Source organism: Peromyscus californicus, unplaced genomic scaffold (genome assembly GCF_007827085.1).
Source record: "Peromyscus californicus insignis strain IS unplaced genomic scaffold, ASM782708v3 Scaffold_8__1_contigs__length_139910024, whole genome shotgun sequence".
NCBI classification, from domain to species: Eukaryota; Metazoa; Chordata; class Mammalia; order Rodentia; family Cricetidae; genus Peromyscus; species Peromyscus californicus.
Genome location: NW_026294606.1, coordinates 58,771,090 through 58,796,784, shown reverse-complemented (window position 1 = coordinate 58,796,784; position 25,695 = coordinate 58,771,090). Strand labels below are relative to the sequence as shown.

Genomic DNA, 25,695 nt, shown 5'->3' with positions numbered 1-25,695 from the left:
TTCCATCCCTGACTGTTATCTCTGCTACAACCCATGGTCCAGCCAATCTTCTCCCAACTAGAAGCCGCAGGTTCCACTCTGGCCTCCTTGGTCTTATCTTGAACATGAGTGGGGGGCAACTCCACAGGCCAATGAGGACAGGCTAGCCCAGAAAAGTTAACCATTGCTCAAGGCCACATAGCAAATTGGGCACCAGAGTTTTCTAACTTCTAGTATATGTATTTAGTTTAATTTTCATTCAAATTTATACTGTATAGTCTCCTCCCAACTCACTATATTCCTTCTCTCTCCTGTTAGTTTCCCCTTCCCCCAGGACACTTTACTTGAACACTAATGCCATACATTTCCACTGTTTCATGAATCTTTATAAAATCTAGGGAGCACAAAAGAGAGAAGACATGATATTTCTCTTTCTGAGTCTGCTTTAGTTTGCTTAATATGATTATCTCCAGTTGAATCCATTTTCCTGCAAATAACGTAACTTCATTCTTTCTAGTAAGGAGCTAGGATGTGACTCTTGAACTCATGTGTTCTGTTAGTTAGTAACTTGATCCACACCTATGTACACAAGTCATTCTGAATCCAAAATTCATGGTCTTAAAGCTAGACCCCGCACAACACAGAAACACACACTGGTTGAATCCCTGTCCAAGGTGCCAATCTTATCAACTCTTCCTCGTGCTTTGGGATTTGATGGTGCCAGAAACTTAGCTAGTAGGGATGTGACACAACCACACTAGAGGCTGCTGTGACTTGCAGTTAGGGAAGAAGACACTTCTATGAAAAAACACGTACCCAAATATACCAACGATGAAGAACCAGAGAAGAGAAACTGACTCCCAAAGGTCCTTAAACTCTGAAACTATCAATTCCTTTACTCACTATTCCTGTGTCCCCAGGTCTCACATCTGTATTCTTACTTCCAGGTTAATAAATGCCATCCCTTGAACTGAGGTAATTTTCTTGACAGTTTTATTCAGCCAGCTCATCTTCCTGAGAAAATGGGATGGATCAGGATTGCACCGGCTTAGCTAATGAAAATTAGATGACAGTCTGAGGAGAGCGTTGAGAAACTGGAGTGGGGTGTGTGTGTGTGTGTGTGTGTGTGTGTGTGTGTGTGTGTGTGTTCTTAGGCTGGCTCATGTCGTGTCAATGCTGAGTATCTCGACATTTCCTCCTTTCACTTCTTTGTTGTTAGCATTTCCACCTGGATCCCTCAAGAAGGGGAATATGTGGCCGTGTGTGTTGCAGCCTCCATTCATGGTTGGGCTTGGAAACATTGTGAGCTTGGCCATCGAGGAGATGAGTGTTCATGGAGCGAAGTCTTTGATGAGCTGTGTGGCCTTGGGTGAATGACTAAACCCCTCTGTATGCTTCTAGAGTTATATAAACACAGATAATGTCTACCTCCCCTGCTTTAGAGGAGAAAGTAATCAAAGAATGATTATTAAATCTCCTAGCCTCCACAAATGGATAAGGAAGAGGTGGTAAGTTTTTAACAAGTTTTGACTTCCCTTTTCTTTCAAAATCCAGCAGAGATAAATGTTTCCTAGTCCTCAAATGTAAATATATACCAAGGAATCCTCATAGCCATCATACAGCATCATGCAGACAGATGTACAGCCCCCCATGCCATAGCCAGCCAACTATCTCACTCAGCAAAGGGACCTTGGAGATGGATCAGTTTCTCTTTGTGATGTCCTGACAAATGGGGGGGTCATGGAAAAGAGGTGAATAGACTTTTCCCAGAACATAGCCAGGATGTGGGAACAAAACAGGATGGAAACGAAGAAAAAGGAAGATGAAAACAGCCAGATTCCAAGTCTACTGGACTTAGAATTTTCAGTCTTATGAACCAAAATATTTCCAGAATTGCTTGCTTCATTTGAGACCTAGAAGAGTTATTTGTAAAACACTTAGGACCTGTTTCTACTACAGCAAGACTAAGCCTGCGACATTCCATTTGGCCCTGGGGTTCTCATGCTGGTTGCTCTTCACTTTCCATGGGGAAAGCATTTGTTTTTCTCTCCCCAAACACACATCTCTGTCCCTTCCCCTGCCCCCCCTCTACTCCCCTCACTGAGTGCCCTGTTCTCTCTTTGTTTATGCTAATGTAATAACCTGTCCCCAGGGAGTGCCACTAAACATAACCTTAACTAGTCAACAACATAATCAATTATTCTCACTGGCGGGAACAGCTTGTTTACTTAATCTCTCTTTTAAAAACAGTCATTTCTAGAAAGGCATTTAATACCTTACTTATTTTGACAGTATCAGGAAACTCCATTGTTAATCAGAAGCATGTTAAATCAAACAGACATACATAAAAGCAACAGCTGAGATCTGTCAACCGGATCGACTTTTACAGCGTAAAGCTGTAAAAACATTTTATAAGGACAAGCCATTTAGGATCCGGGAAACTCACACTGAAGGACAAAACTTAGGCCAGATGAGTCCAAAGGCAGAATCACATGTTTAACACCCAAATTCCTTTTAATACACCCTTTTTGTAGGAAGAGATTTCAGAATGAATGAATTTATAGGAACAATAAAATGTTGAGTTCCGAATCATGAAGTGTATTTGGTTGATTTATTTTGACAGGTGCCATTTAGTTTTAATGATTCAAATAACACTTTGTAGGGATTCTAAAAGTCCACTGTGTGTGATTTATGTGTGCAGTGATGAAATCCTGGCCATATGAATCTTAATGTATCTTAGCGGTTATGTCATCATTGAGGAGTTGGTTTCTAGGTTTGTAGGTCAGGGAAACTGTACAATACTGGCCCCCTCTACTTGATGATTAGAGGTTTTAAAATGGCATTTATTTATTTTGTATGTCCATGCACGTATGTATATGAGTGTGCATGTGTCATAGTACATGTTTGGAAGTCAGAGGAGAACTTACTACAGTCAGTTCTCTCCTGCCACGTCCAACAAGCTTGGCAGCAAGTGCTCTTTCTTGCTGAGATATCTCACTGGTCCATTTGAAGTTTTTGTTTGTTTGTTGGCTTTTGGTTTTTTATCATGTTTCTTATCTCAATTTCTTTCTGTATAGGGAATACTGAGATTTGTATTCTCTGTGTAATTATCCAAGCTCTGGTGTCAATTTTTGATATGACTGTCACAGGCCCCAGATTCTTCTTACACCAGTTGTTTTCCCAAACGGAAAAATAAAAAAAGATGTTTCTGCTAAGAGAATTAACATCTGGAAGGAACTTTAAGATCTCTTTATGAAAGAACTCTTCCTGAGAGAAAAAAATGATTTACTTTGTGAGATAAAAGAGCAGACTATAGATTTCAAATACAGTGGAAGGTATTGAAGAATCATAAAAAACATAGCAAAGGGATATAATTATCTCCAGAAAGACACATATCAGTAGATAGACTATAATACAATGATAAAAAGAGGTGGTAAAAGGATGTTGGATGGAGCTGTGTGGGGTTTAGGGGCCACCTAATTGGCTCTGATGGTCCACTTGAGAAGACAGCCTCAATTGAGGAACTGCCTAGACCGTGTTGGCTCATGGGTGTACCTGTGGCAGATTGTCTTGATTATTAATTGATGTAGGAGGGCCCAGTCTACTGTGGGCAGTACCACTCCTAGGCTGGGGTCCTGGATTGTGTAAGAGAGACAACTAAGCAGGAGCCTGGGAACAAGCCAGAGAGCAAGACAGCAAGCAGCATCCTCTGTGGTTTCGGCTTGAGTTGCTGCCCTGACTTCCCTCAATACTGTCCTGTGAAGTGTAAGCTAGATAAACCTTCTCCTCCCTAAGTCGCTTTTGTTCTTGGTGTTTAACACAGCTACAGAAAGCTAAGTAGGACAGGGCCTATGCCATCAGCATGAGCCCCTGTTTGGAAAGCTCTGAATCAAATAGAATTATTGTTGTAGAATATTTTGTGTGTGTTCTGACAAACACAACTTGCCTGAAGATCAGAGGGCAGAGCTAGCCACTAGTTAACCAGAGAGGCCAGGCAGTGGTGGCACACACCTTTAATCCCAGCACTTGGGAAGAGGAATCAGGAAGATGAGGAGTTCAAGGCCACTCTGGGTTACATGAGATTAAACCGTCTAAAAGAGAAACAGAGCCAGGTGGTGGTGCACTAGGGAGGTGGAGACAGGAATGTAAGGTGGGTGGAGACAGGAATGTAAGGTGGGTGGAGACAGGATCTCGGCCCCACCACTGGGTCTGAGGATTGTAGAGGTAAGAAGTTTCTAGTGGCTGCTGCTCTGTTTCTCTGATCTTTCAGCTTTCACCCTTGATATCTGACTCTGGGTTTTATTGCTAAAAATAATTAGGATCATGTTTCATATGATCCTGAAAACCAAATGTAGCCCCAGCAAGTTGACATCTAAACTGCAGGAACCCTGGCAATCACTGAAATTTGGTGTGTGTGTGGGGAAGCTCATGTTTTTTCCTTATCTCTGGTTCTTCTTCTACGTATCATTGCTGATGCCGAATTCCCAATCCAGAGTACCTTGTTCCAGCCTCCCTTATAGGTCTGAGTAGCAAGACAGTTAAGTAATGCCTGTGAATTCTTCTCTCCATCATGTCCTGGTCTTTGTTTAACAGAGAAATAGTCTACCCGTTTTACTTACAGAAAAGCTTTCATTTTCATGGAACTTCCATTCCTTCTCATCAGTTGTGTTTGCTTAAATCGTGCTCACAAAATGACTGGACATTTTTAGAAACCCACATATTTACAACCCACTTAGAGAGGAAAGCATTTAACTCCCTGATGGTATTGGGCAACACTGTGTTGCATGCTACAAAGGAACAGATAAATGAAGCCAAAAGGGCTGAGTCGGCCTGTTCTTCATCTCTGTGATAAAATGTCGGACAGAAAAGTCTTAGTATTAGAGGTGTCTTGGATGATATCAGGGCTCTGTTGAGGTCCATTAAGAAAATTCTATTTCCTCCTGGCCAAAAGAATAGACAGAAATATGACATTCGGATCTTCCCTGAAGATTGGAACAGTTCACACTATTGCCTTCTCTCTTAAGGGTTAGTCTATCTGGGCTTGTCAATCACCTGACCATCCCCTAGGAAAGCTGATTCACCTAAAGCCATAATAAAGAGATGGGAGGAATAATTATCCCATTAATTATATAATGTTTTTCCTTCTAAGAAGCTTCTCCCGTGGTGCAGTGGGTTAGGAAGCTGTTGCCATGCAGTTAAGTCTGCCTGCTTTTCTCAGTCCTGACTTTAGACAAGCAGTTCTTCTTCTTCTTCTCTTCTCCCATCTCTCTCTTTCAGCGTGGCTTCTCTGGCACTGGAGCTTTGTCACTGTTTTTCTAAAGCTACCCCACTTTTACCGTCTGACTGCTTGCTGCCCTCCATGATGAACGTGGCAGCCTAACTGAAATGACATGGCTTTCTCTATCCTGCATCTTCCTCCTCCAAGCAGCTTTTTTGATTTACAGCTTTCATTCCTTGTTGTGTTTCTCCCCATTCTAGTAAAAATGTCCTTGAACTTCCTTCTGATTCTGGCTTAATTTTTTTTTAAATTTATCTTTTTTTTTTTTAATGTGTATGAGTGTTCAGCCTGCATGCAAGTATGTGCACCACATGTGTGTGCCTGGTGCCTAGAGAAGCCAGAAGAAGGTCCTGGGTTCCCAGAATGGGGGCTAAAGTGTGTGAGTCCTGGGAACTGAACCAGGTTCTTCTCCCGAGAGCGGCAAGTGCTCTTAACTGCTCATCTAACTCTCCAACCCCCTGAGTCTGTTTTCAAACCATTTTGTTTTGTTAGAAATTTAAGACTCAAGGTAATTTCAGCCAGTAAACACTAACAGAGGAATTGGAGAGAATGTGAGTGGAAAAGTGAAAAAAAAATTCCAGTTAAATCTTTTGCCCAGAGGAATATATTAAGAGACACAGGCACATTGTTGTACTCTGTGGGAAAATTAAACAAGATTCTCCAATGAAACCTGCGTAGAAAGTCGGGCTACTGGAATTAGGTATTACCTACATTGGCTGTTGTTGTCTTCAAATTCTTCTTTTGTTTAAACGATAAATGCCCTAATTTTAAGGCCGACTATTGTACACTTTAACTGTCTTTTGGTATTCAAGAAACTATTTCCATTTTTAATGTTTCTAAATACTAATTAATCATTTGACCCTCCCAAGACTTTAAAATTGAGGTCAGAAAAGTTTTTAAAATTTTTAATCACTTGATTTCCCCTACAGGCCCAAACATAAATGCTTCTTTTTTTTTTTTTTTCGGAAAGGAAAAAGAAAAAAAAATCTTCTAATAAATACCTAGTTGATTTGAAACTGTTTGGAAAAATCAATTGAGAAATTAAAATGATGGATAATCACAGTGTAGAGCTAAGATGTTACATTAACATTCATATTTTTAGAAGAGGATTGCATTTTAAATATGGCAATAATTACCATATCATAGAGAAGACAGCCTGTATTTTTTTAATTGAAGTTGCACCTGAGGCCTTCAGGGGAGGGGACCTTGATGCTGGGAAAATTATCCTCACTAAGGGACGGTACATGCTGCTCAAGAAAGAATAAGTGTTCATAGGGGTCAGGCCGTATCAGCTGGTTACGTGGAAACGGAAGTAACTCTTCCATTCAAGCGAGCATCACCCTAAGCTTCTCCTGACAGCCACAAACCAAGCATGCCCAGCTGTCAGGGTGCAACTCATCATCTGAAACAACATCATATTGGTCCATTCCTAGTCTTCCATGTAGACTTATATCTTAAATTTGCCCTGTATGGTTGGTTCTTTCAAAACACTAGCTTTTATTTCCACCTGTGATAAAAGGAGATGGAAGTGGAACACGGTTTCTTAAACTCCAGCTTGGATGTGTGCCACCCTGGGATCTTGTTAAAACTGTGGGTCTGAATTCAGGAGGTCTGTGAGATGAGCCTTTCAAGTCAGCTTTCCCTCTCAGCCCTAAAGTGATGCTTGTGGTGCTGAGGTGAGCGACACCTGCATTTGGGGCCGTACCAGGTCCTGCGTTTCCTCTTATCTCTGTAAGGGACTTCTTCATATGACCCAGGATTTCTGTTCCCATCATGCATTGCTTGAGTTGTCCACGGAGCTTAGAGCATTACTTCTCCTCTTGCCTTCTCTCCTCTCCCTGGAAAAGGCTCAGCTTAGGTTTTTTGTTTGTTTGTTGTTTTTCTCGAGATGGGGTTTCTTTGTGTAGCCCTGGCTGGCTTTGAACTCAAAGTTCTACCTGCCTTTCTACCTCCCGACTGCTGGGGTTAAGGGTGTGGGTTACCACTGCTCAGCTTTAGATTTTGTTTTTAAAAAGTTCTTTAGAGTGAATCATTGGGTTAGCAGGTAGTAGGCATTCTTAAGTTTTAATAAAAGCCACAGGCTGGGAAGAGAATATATTCTGAACCAGTGAGAGGTCAGTGGGTAAAGATGTTTGTCATACATGACTGACAAGCTGAGTTTAATCCCTGGAATTCAGGTAAAGGTTGAAGGAAGGGCACTGACTCCACAGTTCTCCTCTGATCTCCATTTGTACGATATGTACCCTGGCCCCTTCCCCTCCACATGTCATGAACATACACACAGTAATAATGAATAAAAATACATAAAAGGAAGAAAGGAATGAATGAATGAATGAATGAATAATATTCACCTTAGCTGATGATCACAGGCTCAGGTTCTCTTCAGACTTCTTCAGCCATGGTTCGTGTGATGTATTCTCTTTCTCCCTTCCCGTGTACATTTGAGTGTGTTCATGTGTGTGTAGGTGTACATGTGTATATGTTTATGGGGGTGCCAGAGGACAACCTTGTCTATAATTTCTCAGAAGCCCTACACCTTTAAAATTCATTCTTTTTTAGAGACAGAGTCTTTCACTTCCTTGGGATTCAAATAAGCAGGCTATCTAGAGTGGCCTGTCTCCATCTCCCCAGCACGGAGACTACAAGTAAGCACATACCACCCCTTTCTTTATATATACATTTATAGGTTCTCGGGATTGAACTCAGGATCTTATGATTGTAAAATGAACACTTTAGCCGGGCGGTGGTGGCGCACGCCTTTAATCCCAGCACTCGGGAGGCAGAGCCAGGCGGATCTCTGTGAGTTCGAGGCCAGCCTGGTCTCCAAAGCGAGTTCCAGGAAAGGCGCAAAGCTACACAGAGAAACCCTGTCTCGAAAAACAAAAAACAAAAAAAAAAAAAAAAAAAATGAGCACTTTACTGGCTGAGGCATCTCCTCAGTCTATGATGCTTTTAATTGCCTTGAATATTTGATTGACACTCCACGAATAAGAAATATTCACTGTATTTCCTTTCAGCCTACTGGACTGGTAGATGGCTAGAGAAAGGCTGAGATCTGGCACTCTAAGCTCAGCTGGAGATGCTGAGATAATTGAAGTGCAGCCTCAGCAACAGCACTGTACTCTTTAAAGGGTAAGTTTGTGCTTATTTATCCATTCCAAAGGACTTGAGTTCAAATCCCAGAGTGACGGACATGAGTCTGCTCTGGAGCTGCGCTGCAGGACGCGCCCCCTGGTCTTCAAATGACTCTTTCTGTTTGTGCTTTGGTTTCCTTATCTGTCAAGGAGAGAAAGTTTTCACAGTTAAGGGGATTAAGTGACATCATTCCTGTCAACTATGAGAAACCTGTCACACCATGAGTGTCTGTCATGGAAGGACCTGCTTACACTGCTGTTCAAGTTACAACTTTTGAATCTCCTTTCAGACTGTGGGCATTTGTTTATCTATGAAACATATGTAATTCCTGCCGCTATATACAAAGTATATATGGTAGTGATGATAACATCTAATATTAATAGAACCTTAGCACTTATAAAGTCTTGGTAACTTGTGTATTTTAGAAATTTTAAAAATGTGTTGTACAGCCTATAGACACTATGGAGAACATAAAATTGTGTGCTACCAACTGTGTCACCAAAAATGTTCTATCTTGGGCTAAATACAGCTCAGTGGTAGAGTACCTCCTAGGAGATTCAAGGCCAAAGTTTGATCCACAGCTCTGAAGGAGCAGGAGGAAGAGGATGAGGGGAGGGAGAGGAGAAAAAGGGGAGGAGGGGAAGGATGAAGGGGAGGAGGGAGAGGAGGAAGAGATGTCACTTTGGCACAGTACCACATATCTATAATTAAAGGCAAGAGCATCAGAAGAGAGTTCAAAGTCAGGCTGAGGGGAGAAAGGGTTTACACTCATGTAAGTGTGTTTTTCACTTCACAGCTCACACCTGTAATCCCAGTATGTAGGAGATAGAGACTGGAGGATCATGAGTTTGGGGCTAGCCTGGGCTACATATCAAGTTCCAGTTCAGCCTAGAATACATAGGAAGGTCCAGTCTCAAAACAAACAAACGGACAGACAATTGAACATGTGAATGAATTGACGGAATTTAATAAGGAGAGAATGTTAGTCATCACAGAATTGGGTAACAAATGGGTACTTTGCCCTACTCTGTGGTAAAACATAAGAAAATCCAATCAGGGAATGACTGCTTTTGTTCTTCCATTTTCTTTAACTTCTAAAGACTGAATTTTAACTTTGCCAAAATTATTCTGAAATTATTCTTTTCAAAGTGGACTAGTGTTATTGTTTTCTTGATTACAAAGGTAACATGTGGAAAGGCAGAGCCTACCTGGGGGAGATCCGGGAGACAGGATTACTGTTAGGAAGGGAACATAGTTACGTTTTGGAAGAAGGCTACCTTGGTTGCTGTTTTCTGCTTTCTTGTCTCCTTTCCATTTGAGCACTGCAAATATTATTTACCAAATTAAGTATTTTTCATAAATCAAGATGCATCTTATAATATACATTACATAGTATAGAGAGTTAAAGTATATATAGAAGGTGAAATTACTCATTTTACTATCATTCAGTTATCTTATCTGTTTTCAAATTCTGAGACTCTTCAATTCCAAGCAGAAGTGTATTTTTTTTTAAAAAACTGAGATTTAAAAAATGCTGAGATCATGCTATACATGCTATTTAAAAAATATCTTTCATGTCAAAATAGATACATTGAGAACATAGTTTTTAGTGCTTGTTTTATTCTTTTGTATGTATGTACATCAGTTGATTCAATCAGCTCTCTAGAGATGAGAATTTTTAGCAACTGTGTCATAAATACATGCATGTTTATGTCTTTGTCTTGTTTTCTTAGACCAGCTTTGATTGAGAGGTAAAGATACACATGTGAAGTTGAGACTTCCTGGGCCCCAGCATTGGCTGAGTGGGTCAGATACCTGCTTGCTGCCAAGCCTGAAGTCGCCAGTTCAATCCTTGACTCCTGCATGGAAGAAGGCAAGGACTCACAAGAAGAAAGGTGAGAATAAACTCCTATAAGTTGCTCTCTGACCTTCACATGCACACCTTGGTGTGTGCACACCCACATACACACACCTGCACATACACACTAAATAAATGAATTCAGTTAAACTTTTCTTCTCTTTTTAAAGTCGAATGTTTTCTTTTCTTTTCCTTGAGAGACAGGGTTTCTCTTTGTAACAGCCCTGGCGGTCCTGGAATTCGCTTTGTGGACCAGGCTGGCCTCCAATTCACAGAGATCAACCTGCCTCTGCCTCCTGAGTGTTGGGATTACAGGTGTAATCCCACCATCATGCCTGCTTAAAGTTGAGATTTCAAATGATAGCAGGAGTAAAGAAATGCTGACTTTAGCTCTTGCCATTCTTCCAAAATGGAAGAGGCGCATTGTGCTTCAAGGCCAGGAGCACAAGGAATCGAGCTGTGGAATCTGACGAGAGGTGGAATCTGAAGGGAATGAGGACAGCACTTACAATCTCCCATGGTTGAACAGAATGTGTCAGGGAGGAAAATGGTAAGGGAGAAGCTGGATCTTGGACATTCTTGGTTGAATTTTGCTTTTGTTCCTCCGCTTTCCAAAAGGAAATCCCTCCTCTCATCTCTGAAGCAGCTTTAGAGTTGTCTTTGCTTATAGTCTCGTAATGAGTTCCTGTGACTGTAGCTAATGTGTATCTTAATGACGAGAGGTGGAATCTGAAGGGGATCAGGACAGCACTTACAATCTCTCAGTCAAGATGACAGCATCAACCCAAGCAGAGAAGAGAAACGGACGGATAGATGTAGACAAGACCTGATGGCAAGTTTGTTCTTTTTTCTCTCTTTTCAACTGGAAGATATTTTAGACTAAAAGTGGTGAAGTTACTTGTCCAAGATGATAACGGAAGGTGGAATCAAGCGAATCTAAACTGTAGTTCGAGGTTATTTGTACCATGTCAGGCAAGTCCATGTCTGAGTGGGTAGAGAGTCTAAAGCCTGGGCACAAGCTGGCAGAGCTGTCTTCTCCATTACTTCTTATGAACGCATTTAGGAGTTCCCTCTGGGACAGTCAGTGCTTCTGTTTCCCTCTGGTTAGGCTCACATATAAAATGAAAGGAGCGTGCACAGTTTAGCTAGGACAGCATTGAGATGCCTTCAAGATATTTACATCTGCACTGAATGGGAAGCAGACTTCTTCATCTTTATTTAGGTCTGCAAGTGGCAGAAGTGTCTGCTGTTGCAGTGTTGTGGCCCCTAACAGAGGGGAGCTCCTGGGAAGATTGAGTTAGCACCCGAGCATTCATCACTCCTCTGCCAACCCCTGCTTCTGGCAGTCCTAACAGAGCCCAGTGGCCTCTTAACGAACTGCTCTTTACAAGTGACAGCCACTGAGCTCAGCATTATAATCAGGAGGTAATAAATGCAAGCTTGGAGAAGGCCTGCAGTATAATTGGAAATCTGCTGGAAAAAAAGGAGAGGGAGAGAGAGAGAGAGAGAGAGAGAGAGAGAGAGAGAGAGAGAGAGAGAGAGAGAGAGAAAGAGAGAGCGCAAAGGAAGAGAGGGAGGGAGGAACGAAGGAAGGAAGGTTTGTGAGCAAAAAGAGCTTTAAAGATTATTTTCTTTTTTGGAAGTGTGGAAGCTTCCAGAAACAGAAAAGGGCAATTTGCAACTCAGTCTCAAGTTGACATACAAGGTTAACTATGAGAGTGCTCATACCCTAACTTCTGTGCTCCCACACTTTTGCAAAAGAGAGAAGAAAGCAAGTCTCAGGACTGATAGTGCTGGTCCGTTTGTTTTCTCCTGGATTGTATCCCACAGTGGTTAGTTTTCACTGTCAACTTGACACAACCTAGAGTCACCTGAAATGAAACTCTCAATGAGAAACTGTCTAGATCAGGTTGGCCTGTGGATGTGTATGTGTCTATGGGGGTTTGTCTTAATTACCTTAATTATGTGAGAAGTCCCAGCCTGAATAAAACAGGACCATTCCCTGGGTTTGGGCCCTGAACTGTGTGAGAAAGCTAGCTGAATACTAAGCATGCACACATTTATGCTCTCTGCTTTTGATTGTGGATGTGCTATGACTAGCTGTCACAGAATTCTGCGTTTGTGACTCTTCTGTAAGAATGACCTGGGATCTTAAGCTAAAAGAATCCCTTTCTCCCTCAAGTTTTTTTTTTTCAGGGTATTTTATCACAGCAGTAGAAATGACATTAGACACAGTCAGTGGTCTGAGCATATACCTATGTGACTTTCTCCCATGATAAATTACAAGTTCCTCTCTTCTAACTTCCCCTGTTACTACAGAGACCTTCTACATTAAAATGCTTGGAGGAGGCCATTACATCAGAGGACTGGTCTGTTGTGGGATAATCTTTTTGCACACTGTGAGGATGTGTTTTTGGCAAGGTACTTACTGATTAGTTTAATAAAGAGCATAATGGCCAATAGGATAGGCGGGACTTCTGGAGACAGAGAGGAACAATGGAAGGGTCTGAGAGGCGAGAATCTGTGTCCGCAGCCAGACACAGAGAAAGTGGGATGTACTCTACTGAGGAGAGGTAACGAGCATGTGGAAGAATTGTAGATTAATAATAAATGGGTTAATTTAAGTTATAAGAGCTAGTTGGGAACAAGCCAAAGCTAAGGCCAAGTTTTCATAACTAATAAAAAAGTCTTCATGTCATTATTTGGGAGCTGGCAGTCCGGTTACACAGGTCAAAGGTAAAGAGCCCCCAACAAAAGCTGTGACCGTGTGAGCGAAAAATGCTCTGTATGGCCCAAGTAAGGAAGACTGTGGGTCATGGCTTTGGAGTTGAGACTCCACGTCTTGGGAGGTTTGTTTCTGTCCAGTGTGCCAGGCAAAGGGTACACTCGACTTCTTAGGATGGTACTCTCAAGTCTGCTTTGAGATGGAGCTGCCACGGCCCCAGCAGGTGTGTCCTTGCTATGGGCTCCTAGGACCAAGGCTCAAGATAAAGTAAGAGCTGCTGTTGAGAGAGGGTCAGGGTGGGGCAGGAGCCACAGGTCTATAATCCCAGTTAGGGAGGAGGCTGAAGCAGGAGGACTCCAAATTCTAGGTCATTCTGAGCTACCGAGTGAATTGAAAGTCATCCTGAGCAACTTAGTGAGACTCATCTCAAGACTGAGGCATAAGACTCAGGGAAGTGGCTTTAGTGGGTAAAACGCCTGCCTACCATGAAGGAAGCCCTGGGTTCCATCCCAGATGTGATGGCACATTTCTTTAATCCCAGTACTGGGAAACAGAGGCAGGCAGATCTCTGTGAGTTTGAGGCCAGCCTGGTCTACACAGAGAGCGATTCTGTCTCAAAAAACAAAAGAAAACCGTAAAAAGCAAAATAAAAAAAAGGGGTGGGCAGGGCGGTGGTGGCACACGCCTTTAATCCCAGCACTCAGGAGGCAGAGCCAGGGGAATCTCTGTGAGTTCAAGGCCAGCCTGGGCTACAGAGTGAGTTCCAGGACAGGTACCAAGACTACACAAAGAAATCCTGTCTCGAAAAATACGGAAAAAAAAAGCGGGGGGTGGGGGGGGGGGGGCTGGGCAAGTAAGTCAGAGGTAGAAAGCCTGCAAAGCCCTTGGTTCAATTTCCACAACAACAATAATAAACAAAAAACAATATCCCAATTTGTGTTGTTCTTTATGGCTGAGACAGGAAGGAAGAAAGCTACCCTGAGAAAGACCCTGGGACCTTTCTGCCTCCACCTTGGATTGTCCAACTGAGAGTCACACGGAGGCCTCTGCATCCTGCAGATTGTTAGAGTACTGACATTCATTTGATAAAAGTAGCATTCTTATGAAAGGCACCAGCAGCCCATTGCTGTCACATCCCCACTGGCAGGATCCACCCTCTCTCCCCACAATGACAACACAAACAAAATCACATCAAGTGCAAACCTTGCACTTACGGAGCCCATGGGTCACTCAGAAGCCATGTAAATAATCTTGCTTTCAAAATCCCAAATCTGATTTTCACTCTTTCTTCTAAGAAGTTAAGGAAAAGCCCTGAACGATTTCTAAACAATCTTCTCTCAAGTGTTCTTTCGACAACACTACACTTGTTTACAGAATGAAGAAGGAGGCATCAGTCCATAGACGACATTCAGGCCAAGGCTCTGGCCTTGACCTTACATTGCAAACATTTACTGAGACTCTTTGAGGAACAAATTACTGAGGTCAATATCAGGTTCAAGTTATGATCTTAAGATATGTGTGTTATCACTGCCCAAAGTTAGCTAGGCAATGGGGGAAATGACTCAGCAGATAAGAGCACTTGCTATACAAGATTGAGAACATGGGTTCGAATTCCCAGCACTCACCTAACCTAAAGTATCTGGTACCCTATCACTGGGAGGGGGTGACGGAGGAGACAGAAAGATTTCTGGGGTTTGCTAACTACCAGCCTAGGCTGGTAAGAGACCCCGACTCAAGGAAATAAGTGGGAGGACAATAAAGCAAGGCATCCTAAGTCTGCTTCTGTATATACACCCCCAACACACACACACACACACACACACACACACACACACACACACACACACACATGCTAAATAATTTTCCTCAATTAATAGGCAGAAAGAATCAAAACTACCTGGTGGCTTTTCAAAGTGAAAAATATTGGTTCATTCAACATGGTTTCTATTACCTAGATTGAAGACTGTAAAAAGAGATGAGGATATTTCTGTCTCACAGAATTTTGTGATTTTACAATTTTTCCTTCTGGTTTTCCTCTTCCTCTTCTTCTGCTATACCAGCAAGAGACACCCTTGCGAGAGTCACAAGAAATGGCATCCATAGGTGGGCAAGTTGGCTCAGCCAATAATGGTGTTTGCTGCCAAACTTGATGACCTGAGCTAGGTCCCCATGATCAGCATGGTGCAAGGAGAGAACTGACTCTTACGAGTCCACTCACCTACACACACACACACACACACACACACACACACACACACAAAAAAAAAAAAAAAAAATTTATTCATGCTAAAATTTGTGTAATTCTCTTCTAGCTAAGAACCCAAGGCAGTTTGAAATATGAGCACAAAACAAGTAACTGAACAAGATGAGGGGTGCTGACAATAACTTACTTGGAGTAGGGCAAACTTTATGATGCACTTGAGGTAGGAAAGGGTGCGGATGGCTGGCTGTCTCTAGGTGTCATTTTACCCATGGACCAGCTAAGGCAAAAATAGAGTGTTTGCTCCCATTTATGACTCAAGATTAAATTTTAATTTGTTTTTTTTTGTTAGACTCTTCCATAATAACATGTTTCTATGGTTTCCTTTGCTTTTTGATAATTTAGTTAATTATCAAGTTAAAAAGGGAGAGTAGCTCAGTTGGGAGAGTGCTTGTCTCCTGTGCTGGAGACCTTAGATTCAATCCCCAATATTGTATGAAACGGATGTCCACATCTGTAATCCTAGCATTTGTTAGGTAGAGGCAGGAGGTTTCTCTGCTGCAAGTTCACAGCTTGGGCTGAATAAGACCCTGTGTCAAAAATAAATATAACAACACCAACAAAAGAAAAATAACAAGAAAGAAAAGAAGAAGAAAGAGAGGAAGGAAGGAAAAGGAAGCAAGAAGGAAGGAAGAAAGAGGAAGAAAGGAGCACTACGTGGTTTCCCATCTGGAATTCTGAACACATTGCTTAGTTTAGGCAGTTAAAGTTAACAGTTCGTGCTCATGTGGTTGAACAAGTATCATCCAACTTATATAATTCTTCCTTTCAAACAGTCAAGACAGCCCCAGGGCATCTGCAGCCACGGTTCCTTCCACACTTTGTCCCAAATATCAATTCCAGAAACTTCTCCCAAATAAAATGTCATGCTTCTTTCCATTATTGTCACTTCCTATGCTTTTCTCTTCCCTGTTTTGTGGACCTCCAAGTGGCATGTTGTAGAATTGCTTACCTTTGATTTATCCTTAACGGAATTTAAGTACGTGGAGTAAAACTTTTTCCACTGTAGTTCAGACCCAGAGCGATGTCTAGGACATTAGAGGTCTTCAGTATTGCTGAGTGAGTAGGTGTGAACACAGTCATTACTGTTGTTGGTTGTTCATGGTGATGGGACCTGAACCCTGGGCCCGGTGCATGCTGAGTGACAGTCCTATCACTGAGTCACAACCTGACCCTTGTTTTTAGCTTTCATTACTTCCCATTCTTCTAGACCTAACTATAAATATTTATCTCTTCAATAAATTGGCTTAGGAAAACTTTGAAAGGGGTCCTTCCCTTCAAGGTATGAACATAAGGTTGGCACCTCCAAGAACTTAACATGGTATTCATTTCATGGGCACTTACAAATATTAAGAAAATTCTTAAATGGATGATAAAATATAGTACTCTCTCAAAGAGCTAGTTTAAGTGATTCATTTTAAAAATTGGAAGCAATTTCACTTTTCAAAGAGCATTCAAGTACTTTATATGCCTAACACTTAAAGGACAACTGATTTGAAAGGATTATATTTCAGCTTCCTTCTACATGAGATGTTGATGCATTCATTGTATTACATTAAACATAATCGGGACCCATGTCTTCCCTTACTACTGATGCTGTATTCGCCAATGTTCTTTCTATTACAAACAAATAATAACAAAAAGACTACCTTTAGCCAGGCGGTGGTGGCGCACGCCTTTAATCTTTAATCCCAGCACTCGGGAGGCAGAGCCAGGCGGATCTTTGTGAGTTCGAGGCCAGCCTGGTCTACGGAGCGAGATCCAGGAAAGGCGCAAAGCTACACAGAGAAACCCTGTCTCGAAAAACCAAAAAAAGACTACCTTTAAAAAATTCAAAGGCAAGTCAGTATTTGCTTCCAGTAGATGGCACTGTAGAGCAAGCCTTTTTAGATCTAGTGATACCTCTTTGATCATGAGAATATTTATTTATTCTGTTATAAGGTCATATAAAGAAACTTACACAGTGACAACAAACACCTAGGGGGACTTTGTACTGTGTTCTGTCACTGACATCTCATCTATACACAATAGCTAAAATAGTGGGCTCCCTGCCACTGAAAGGACCCACTATACATATGCATGAAATCACTTTTTGATGTTGGATTTTGCCTGCTTGTTTTAATTTGTTTATTTTATTTTATGTTATAAGTCCAATGGGGTTGTATACATTAGCACAGTGCCAAATTTGATCTCATTCAGGCCGGTCAGCATACACAGAGGAAGGACTGTTCTAGAGTCAGAAGCCATATCCCTGACCAATGTGTGTGTGTGTGTGTGTGTGTGTGTGTATGTGTCCCCAATACCTTTAACCATTAATATGTTGTGTTAAAAATGCTAGTGGCCGCTGAAAATGCCATTTCCCTGATTAAAAAAAAATCACACCATGTTTCAGGTACAGTGATGGTAAATTGGAACTCAGATTGTGTAACAAGGAATATATGTTTACCCTATTTTTTTTTTGATACCACAACCTGCAAATGTGTTTATTACAACTGCCATCCCAGCATAGGAGGTCCCACTTGTGGACACTGAACATGAAAGCCACGGGAGCGGGCAGAGGAGTGCTTCCTCCCAATTCATCTCCAGAACTCTTGCAGATTAATAGCAGTCTTGATGAGTCCCAGTGAGAGTTGAGCCCAAGACTAGCTATCCCTGGAACAGGAAGAACTGGTTTCCAGGGACCCAATGCCTGACCACTGTGAATTATGGTCACTTCTTTTGCACGTGGCCACAGTCATACTTGCCCCTCACAACTTTGAGGTTAACCCCAGGCAGGTCTTGGGTGCGGCTGCTCTCCACGAGGACCACATGGTGCTCCTGCTGGCTGTGGCCCTCCCCAGGATGAAGCAGACAGCTTTCTTTGCCTGTGCTGAGGAGCACTTGGCAGCTCTTGCACTCGGCAGAGGTGGCCTCCTTTGGCTTTCTGATAAATGTGCATAACACCACACCACAAATGTGTGACCTGCCCTCTGTAGGACCCAGATGCTTAGGGGGTTCCTTCAGGCAGGAGGCCTAAGCAATGTATCTGGTTCAAGGTGGCCATGGAACCTGTGGCCCAGAGTTGGGGGACCTAGAACCAGGCCAAGACTAAGCTACTTGGTGAGACCATGTAGAAGGTTGGGCCAGGACATCTGGCGGTCTGGTGCGTCCCTCACCAACCTAGCAGGGTCGTAGACCTACACTATTTCTTAAAACCGTTTAGAAGAAATATTATATATGATATTGACTAGTAGTTATTAAATGCTATCATATATAAAAATATGCCTAGATAAGTGTCTGGAGCTAGGGATATGGCTCAGTTGGTGCTTGCGTAAGCTCAAAAGGCTCTAGGCTTGATCCCTAGAATCCCATTAAAAACAAATGTGGCAGGACGGTGGTGGTGCACGCCTTTAACTCGGGAGGCAGAGGCAGGCGGATCTCTGTGAGTTTGAGGCCAGCCTAGGCTACAGGGTGAGTTCCAAGTAAAGGCGCAAAGCTACACAGAGAAACCCTGTCTCTAAAAACAAAACAAAACAAAACAAAACAAAACAAAAACAAAAAACAAAACAAAACAAAAAACCAACCAACCAACAAACAAACAAAAAAAACCCCACAAACGTGGTGTGTGGTGTTGCTTTCGAGAACTCACCATCCTCTAGTGTATAAGTGAGTTTAAGGTTAGCCTGGGCTAAATGAAATCCTGTTCCAAAGCAAAACAAAACTCCCTTTCTTTCTCTTATCACTCAGCACATAGAGAAATACAAAGGGCCAGAAGCAGAAAGCCAACTTCTACTCTACAACTCGGTCCAGTTAATGGCACTGGCCATATAATCTACATTTCCGGATTCCAGCTTCTCAAAATGGCTGAACATGAGGCTTCAGGACAGGGAACAAGCTGTCTGAGAGAAAACATCATGAGATGTAATGTGTGTATCATTGTCCACTTAGATATGTTACTGTGTGCCCAGGTGTTCAAGCCAATAGCTATGAAAGTTCTCAGTGATATTTGTCAGGAGGATTTTCCTCAGAGGGGAAAGAAGCCATTAGTCTAAACTGGCACTCTACAAGCAAGGTGTTAGCTCTTTCAAAAAATGCCCCATGAGTCTATAGGCACAATGCACTTTTAAAATACTTTGTGTATGCTCTTAATTTTTTTTTATTCTTGCTGAAGGAACTCAAAATGTCTTGAAATTATACAAGTAGCCACAACAATAATGAGTCTCTGAATTTTCTAGAAATACATGAGAGGTGATTATATTTTTGTGGACATCACTAAAATGTACGCATTAATAATTCTTTAGCCATGTGAGCATGCCTTCTTTCTCCAGGTGTCTTTTGAAATCACCTTCATGACTGACATCTTGTTCACCTCAGTCCTGAACATTGCTGGAGGCAAGGCAAAACCCACATAGTAACGGTAAAAATGGAACAGAAGTCCAGGCAGGAAGAATTATGATCCAAAGAATATCTTCCCAGGACGATCAGGTGAAGAGGACCCTACAGATGGGTCTACTTGATTTTTCTTTCTTCTTTGTGGCCCCCACAGTTTATGCTTTGCCCTATATGGAATTGGTAGAGATAGTGTTAGGATATTACCGAAAGCAATTTGTGGCATTGGGGTAAAGCGAATCACTAGATAATCTTTGGAATCTTAAAAGGCTTTATGGAACATCTAACCTCATGTCTTTAGTTTGCTCACTGGGAAAAAATGCAGCAGAAAGGGAGGCCACTGGATTCCCAGAGGTCACACAGATCATTAATGATAAAGCACAGGCCAAGGTCATTCGGTTCTCGGTACTTTGACCAAGTACTTTAATGCTGGTAAGGGATAAAGAAAGAAGGTGAAAAAAAAAAAGAGAGAGAGAGAATTTAGACTTGGTGACTTAGGAGGGAATGGAAAATGCTCTCTTATGTGGTCTGAGAGAAAAGATGTTTTAGGGTAAAGGTTCCAGAAAGAGAAGATTGCACACATTCGTCAAATATTGGTTTTGGCTGTTAGCTCTCCTGCCTTTTGTAAGCTTCTATGTCCTGTATCTTTTAAAGAATATTCACATACAAAGAGTTTCTGGAAAGGCGATTTCCTTTTCTCCTTTGAAAGAAGTGATGATGTGAACAATGGATGTGGCTGAGCAAAGAAGCAACATTTATTTACTTACTTATTATTTATTTTAAGGATGCAACAAGATTTAAACCACTGTATTCCTTTAACAGAAACACACTTTTCCAACTATGCAAGTTCTCGTGATGCAATTGTTAGGAATGTACAGATGATGAAGGAGAAACTTTTCTCCTCCGAACTTCCAAATTTTCCCCAATGTCATCAGAGAACTGGAAGAGCACACACATACTTTACAGTTAACAAAACTAATGTATTTTAACACAGTGGTGAAATCCATGGCTCAGCCAGAATTTAGGAGTGCAATAGTATCCATAGTCGCTGCTCTCAAAGACTTATCTGAGAGGAGATGTTCAGTGTTAATAATGCAGAGACAAATCTTGTATTAATCATGAGACTTACATGACTTTCTCTGAGCTGGAGTGCAATTTGTCTTTACTTTGAAAAAAAAAAACCAGACTCTGTTCTCACTACTTTATTTTTGGCAAAGGTTACTGTTTTTATTGATTTGGGGTGGATCCCACATTTGGAGTCCCACATCCCTAAAGGGTCTGGTTGTGAAATAAAAATGGAAATTGGAAGGTATGGGAGTGGGATGAAGGGGTCGCTTTAATTGCCTGAGGGAATCTGTTAACCACTTTTCATTTGTCTCCATGGTGTCCTTGGATAAAAGGGAATAGAGGGAGGTGGTTTTAAAAAAAGAAAGAAAGAAAAGGCAAGGGACATTAAGAAAAGTCACATGCAAAGAATGAATCAAAAGTAAAGGAAACTGAACTTTGAGACAGTTCGCTGTAGATATCATTGAAGTTCTTTGGGTAAACAATGCAGCCATTGTGTGCTGTGGTAGCGCAATGTTTTTATTTCTTAATCACGACAGGTAGATAAGTAAGTAAATAAATAAATGGAACTCCGAGCCATTTATTCTAGATCCATGGTCAAAATTGCATAACGTGGGTCTGAATATCAACCATCTAAAGAGATTGCTCAATTGCCATGGAGAATCGGGTAAGAAAATCAGATGTGTGTTTTCAAATTTTGATGGAATAACGTTCTATGGGGAATCATGACTTAAAACCAGTAAACAGACCCGAAACTGCGTACCGGTGGGTTACAACTCAAGTTTCTTGGCTGGTGGACTGGTAAAATTCGATTTCCTTCCAAACAAGAGCTGCCCGGAAGTCCTGTGGCGATCTGGGAGCTAGGTGGGCGGTCTGGGACGCACAAAGGAGTCCGGCTGCCTAGGGCGCCTAGCGCAGCTACAGTCTGCGGCTTTGGGGAGTTGGGAGGACCCAGTGTGAGCTCCAGGCCATTCCGGTTCAAGAGCGCTTTGCGCTTGGGGGATGGACAAGACCGTGACCACTGTCGTTAGGACAGAAGCGCAGGTTGGGATTTGTGAGCTTTAAATCTCCAAAGATGACTTTGAATCTTGTTCCCACCTCTCTCTGAAGGCTCTACTCTGTGTTGAATGAGAGAAAAGAGGTGACTTGAGGTTTTGAGACCCAGAGCTAGCACTGGAATCCTCGGATTCACAATGGATCCATCACCTGGAACCACCTCGGGTGCTGAAAGGGGCAGTTGCGGGTGCGGGTCGGATGGGTAATGTTCAGGGGTCCGATACTGTTGTTTTGAGGACTCTCTGCCGTCAGTGACTTTAAGGGGCATGAGCTCAAAACTATGGTTTGGTGTTCCTAAAAGTTGGACACCGGTAAGCTTCAGGAGTGGCAAACTCGGGCTGGGGATTCAAGTGTGCACCTCAGAGAGTACTGACGATCGAATGACTGGGAGCTTTTGGGTCTTAGGTGGCTCAAGTACTAAATGGAGGTGTAAAGGCAAATGAGGCGCTTTAGAGCTCCTAACGAGTTCTTCAAAAATGTTAAGGAAATAGGATCTTCCTAGACTAGCAGTGCTCAGTCTCTCCTAACTTCCACCACCCTCCCTGAATCTCTAACCTTCGGCCACGTTTTTTGCGGAGGTCTATCTGTGCTGTGGCAAGAGCCATTTCTGGGTACATCCCTTCCTGGTTCTTCCAGATGAGCTAAAGCCTCATAGTTGGTGATTTCTTCTGCTCAAGGTTAGCTCCTGGCCCCTTCACGCCATTGGAGATCCCTAGCCCTCACCACTCCTTAGGGAACCACACACGAGGATATATATATATATATCGCTGGGATGTTAGGATCGCGGAGGGTGACAAAAATCCCAGGATGTAGTCGTTTTTCAGCGAGTGGTGCAGAGAGAGATGGGCAACGGGAGACTGGGGGGATGGGAAACTTTTATCCAGGGTTTCAAAGGCAAAGACCTTGAGCAAGTGTGTCGGTTTTCTCCTAGTCGATGTAACCGGCTCTACACTCGCACTTCCCCACTGCTTCCTAGCTTCACAAGCCACGGATCTTGTCTACCTGAGCGTCGCCAGCTTTCCCGCACTGGGAACATTTCGTTTGTGTTCTGTCCAGCCGTTGCGCCTAAGGCCGGGGAAGCTCTTCAGTCCTCCCACCACGTCTGTGACAAAGCGCGCGGGCTGACCCCGCAACCCAGGCTGCGTTGATCTTCTTCCGCACTCTTCGTTTTTCTCAGTCTGGCCCAGGAATTCTTATTCCCACCCTATGGGAACCCATCCTGGCCACGAGAAGCCTGGCGAGCTTTGTCACACGCACCCCACTAGATCACAGCTGGTAGATCTCCCCGACAGTCCAAACTTAATTTCCAACTTCTCAGGCGTGGTGAGAGCCCATGGAAAAACCTCTCCTAGGTCCCTCGGCCCTCCCCCAAGGGCAGGAGACTCGAGAATTTTAGTAGAAAAAGCACAATTAAAGACCAGGGCGGGGGGGGACCAGGCGGGACAATCAATTTTGTTTTGGGGTTCCCATCCTCCCCACTTAGGAAGCTCTTGGGCAGATATAGCACAAGTCTGTATACTGGGTCGACCAGGGGATTGCAAACCCAGAAAGCAAACAGCCGCGGAGGAATTGCGGAGTTAGTCCAGTGGTCGGTGCAAATGGGTGTTCGGGAACGCTTGCGGTGTGAACTTTCTACTCATCACTTATGGAGGGAGTTTGAAGGAAAGGAGGGAAGGGAGCGGCCCCAGGGGGGCCGCGTGGCGTGGACGGTGCCTGCCTGGGGAGGTGTCTGTGTATGCCGGAGCGTGGGGGTGGGAGGATTTTGCTTTGTGGGCGGAAGGAGTCTACCACGAACAGCAGGCTAATTGGCTTGAGACATTTTGCAAGCGCTGGAAAAGGTCGTTGAAGGAGTTCGCTGTACAGAGAGAAAGAGAAATCTTAAAAAAGAGTGCCGGGCATGCGCATAGAGAGGATGCCATATTGGAATGAGGCTGTAGTGGGAGCTGGAGGACCCGAGCGGGCGCGCTAGGGAGGCGGCGGGTAGAGAGCGAGTGAGCTAGGAGGGCGGGTGAGCACGACCAGCGCCCACTCCCGTCGCACCCCGGGGCCAGGCTCCACTATCCGGGGCAGGACGAACTTCATCAGGTAAGACGCCTTCCCAGCCACTGTTCCCTCGCCTAACCCGGCCCGCAAGCAGATCTCTGGCCCGCAGGTTGAGTGCGCCGAAAGGCGTCTTTTTTCCCCAGTTTAGTTGGAGGGGAAAAAAAAAGAAGAAGAAGGAGAAAGAAAGAAAGAAAGAAAAAGGAAGCCCGAACCAAGCTAGGGGTGGAGGTGGGGGAGGCGGGGGGTTGGGGAGGAAGGAGGAGAAAAACCGAAGAGCAGGGGCTGGAGAGGAAATGAGCAGCACTTGAGCGAAGCCTCTAACTCCTCTCTGCGCTCTGGGTTGTCATTTTTTTTTTCTTTCCCCACCCCCTTCCCTCTGGCTCCCGGCTCTGAAAAGCCAGGCCTTGCGGGAGTCTGTCCGGAGTTGCAAAGTGACCTCGTCCTCCTCCGGGTGCAGCCCGTTCTCTCCCGCCGCCCACCTTCCTTGCTTGTGCACTCGTTTTAGCGACGCAGCCGCCTCTGCCACCTACCCCGCGTTCCCGCGTCTCCTCGGCTCTGGGGTCTCCCTCTTTTGGTGTGTATTTGGAGGTTTTGGGGACTGGGGAGAGGAAAGTGGTGATGGTGGTGGAATTGGAGATCAGCAGGGGTCGGGTGGGGGCTGTTTCCAAAATCGCGCAGACATTTGGAATCGCCGGATTGGAAACATTTGCCTTGTGCAGCGGAACTGAAATTGTCAATAGTAGTTTCGGAGCGAGCTCTAGCAAGGGCGATCTTTTTGTTCATTTTTTGTCACCCTTTAAAGTAACATCCCGTCACTTGGGGCTTTCTTGTGTACACTCATCCCGTCTCTTTTCAGAATTACTAACCTGATCGAGCTCTGGATTTTATTTATTTATTTTTATGTGCGTGTGTGTGTCTTGCTGAAATCCTTTTTTTTTAAAAAAAAAAAAGCTACCGTAGGAACTGCTAGATGTATGTTTTGATTTCTGACCTGGAGCGGTTGAAGGGGATTAGGCTGGTAAAGGGAGAACATTGGGTGTGGGAAGTGGTTGGTTCGCAGTGGCCGGACACACGTCCCCAGCCCAGTCCATACTTGTGTTTTCTTGGAAGCGCTACAGCAGCGGGGAAGGAGTCTTTAGACACCGTTCCAGTTCCAATATGGCGGGCTAAGGTGGCTTTTAAAAACTGAAAATAAAGGTTTTGAGGTGGGAAAAAACCCAACTGAAGTGGCCACGCCTTAGTTTCGACTCCTTTTGGTTACTCCAGGAGCTTCTTTAGCGAATTAAGTAGGAAAAAAGAGGGGGGAGCGAGCTATTCCAGTTTTTTTTTTTTTCCCGTGGTTCATTTGTATCTAGTCCAGAGCTAGAGGGTCCAGGGTGGAGGGGTGCCTTGGGCCGGGATGAGGGCATCCAAGCGCAACTGCCTCGTGTGTGTGTGTGTGTGTGTGTGCCTGTGGAAGCGTGTACAAGCCTGTATGTGCAGTCGCTAGGGTGTGTATTAAAGAGGCCCCCTCCCCCACGTCAATGTATGTGTGCGTGTGTGTGTGCGTGTGTGTGTGTGTGTGTGTGTGTGCGTGTGTGTGTGTGTGTCTCTCGGAACTAGATTCTGCCACGTTCTGACGTGACAAACTGCTGAGGCGAGGCGCAAAATCCACGAGGGCAGAGGGAATGGTTAATTTCGCTCCTTTAGGGGTCGTGTTTTCTTTTTCCCTCAGTGTTGTTGGATCCTGCGTGGACTAGGCGGAGCGAGGAGGTGCTTATTAAAAAGACTAACTGTCCAGGGTACTCGGTGCAATAGGGAAGGCTGCATGCAGTCAATGGGATTTTGTGTCTGGGGAGATGAGGTTTGTGCCGAATTTAGGATAGACTCTGGCTTTCCTGCACTCCCGGCAAAGGTGAGAGGTTGGGGACCCCGGGCGAGGCTCACAG

General features: G+C 43.6%; 1 protein-coding gene and 1 pseudogene across 4 annotated transcripts in view; one reads left to right on the top strand and one right to left on the bottom strand.

Moving 5' to 3' along the window:
- Positions 1 to 17,944: 17,944 nt before the first annotated feature.
- LOC128103361 (28S ribosomal protein S12, mitochondrial-like) lies at positions 17,945 to 18,366 on the bottom strand (annotated as a pseudogene).
- Positions 18,367 to 23,498: 5,132 nt separating this feature from the next.
- The window catches only part of Sfmbt2 (Scm like with four mbt domains 2), a 189,197-nt gene continuing 187,000 nt past the window's right edge, over positions 23,499 to 25,695 (top strand). Inside the window, exon 1 of one of the 4 annotated variants that reach the window (XM_052727432.1) lies at positions 23,499 to 23,809. The gene's annotated coding sequence lies outside the window, so the exon portion shown is untranslated. Of the gene's footprint in view, positions 23,810 to 24,093; positions 24,342 to 25,695 lie in introns of those variants that run through there. The other 3 variants (XM_052727431.1, XM_052727429.1, XM_052727430.1) reach the window with 3 other exon arrangements.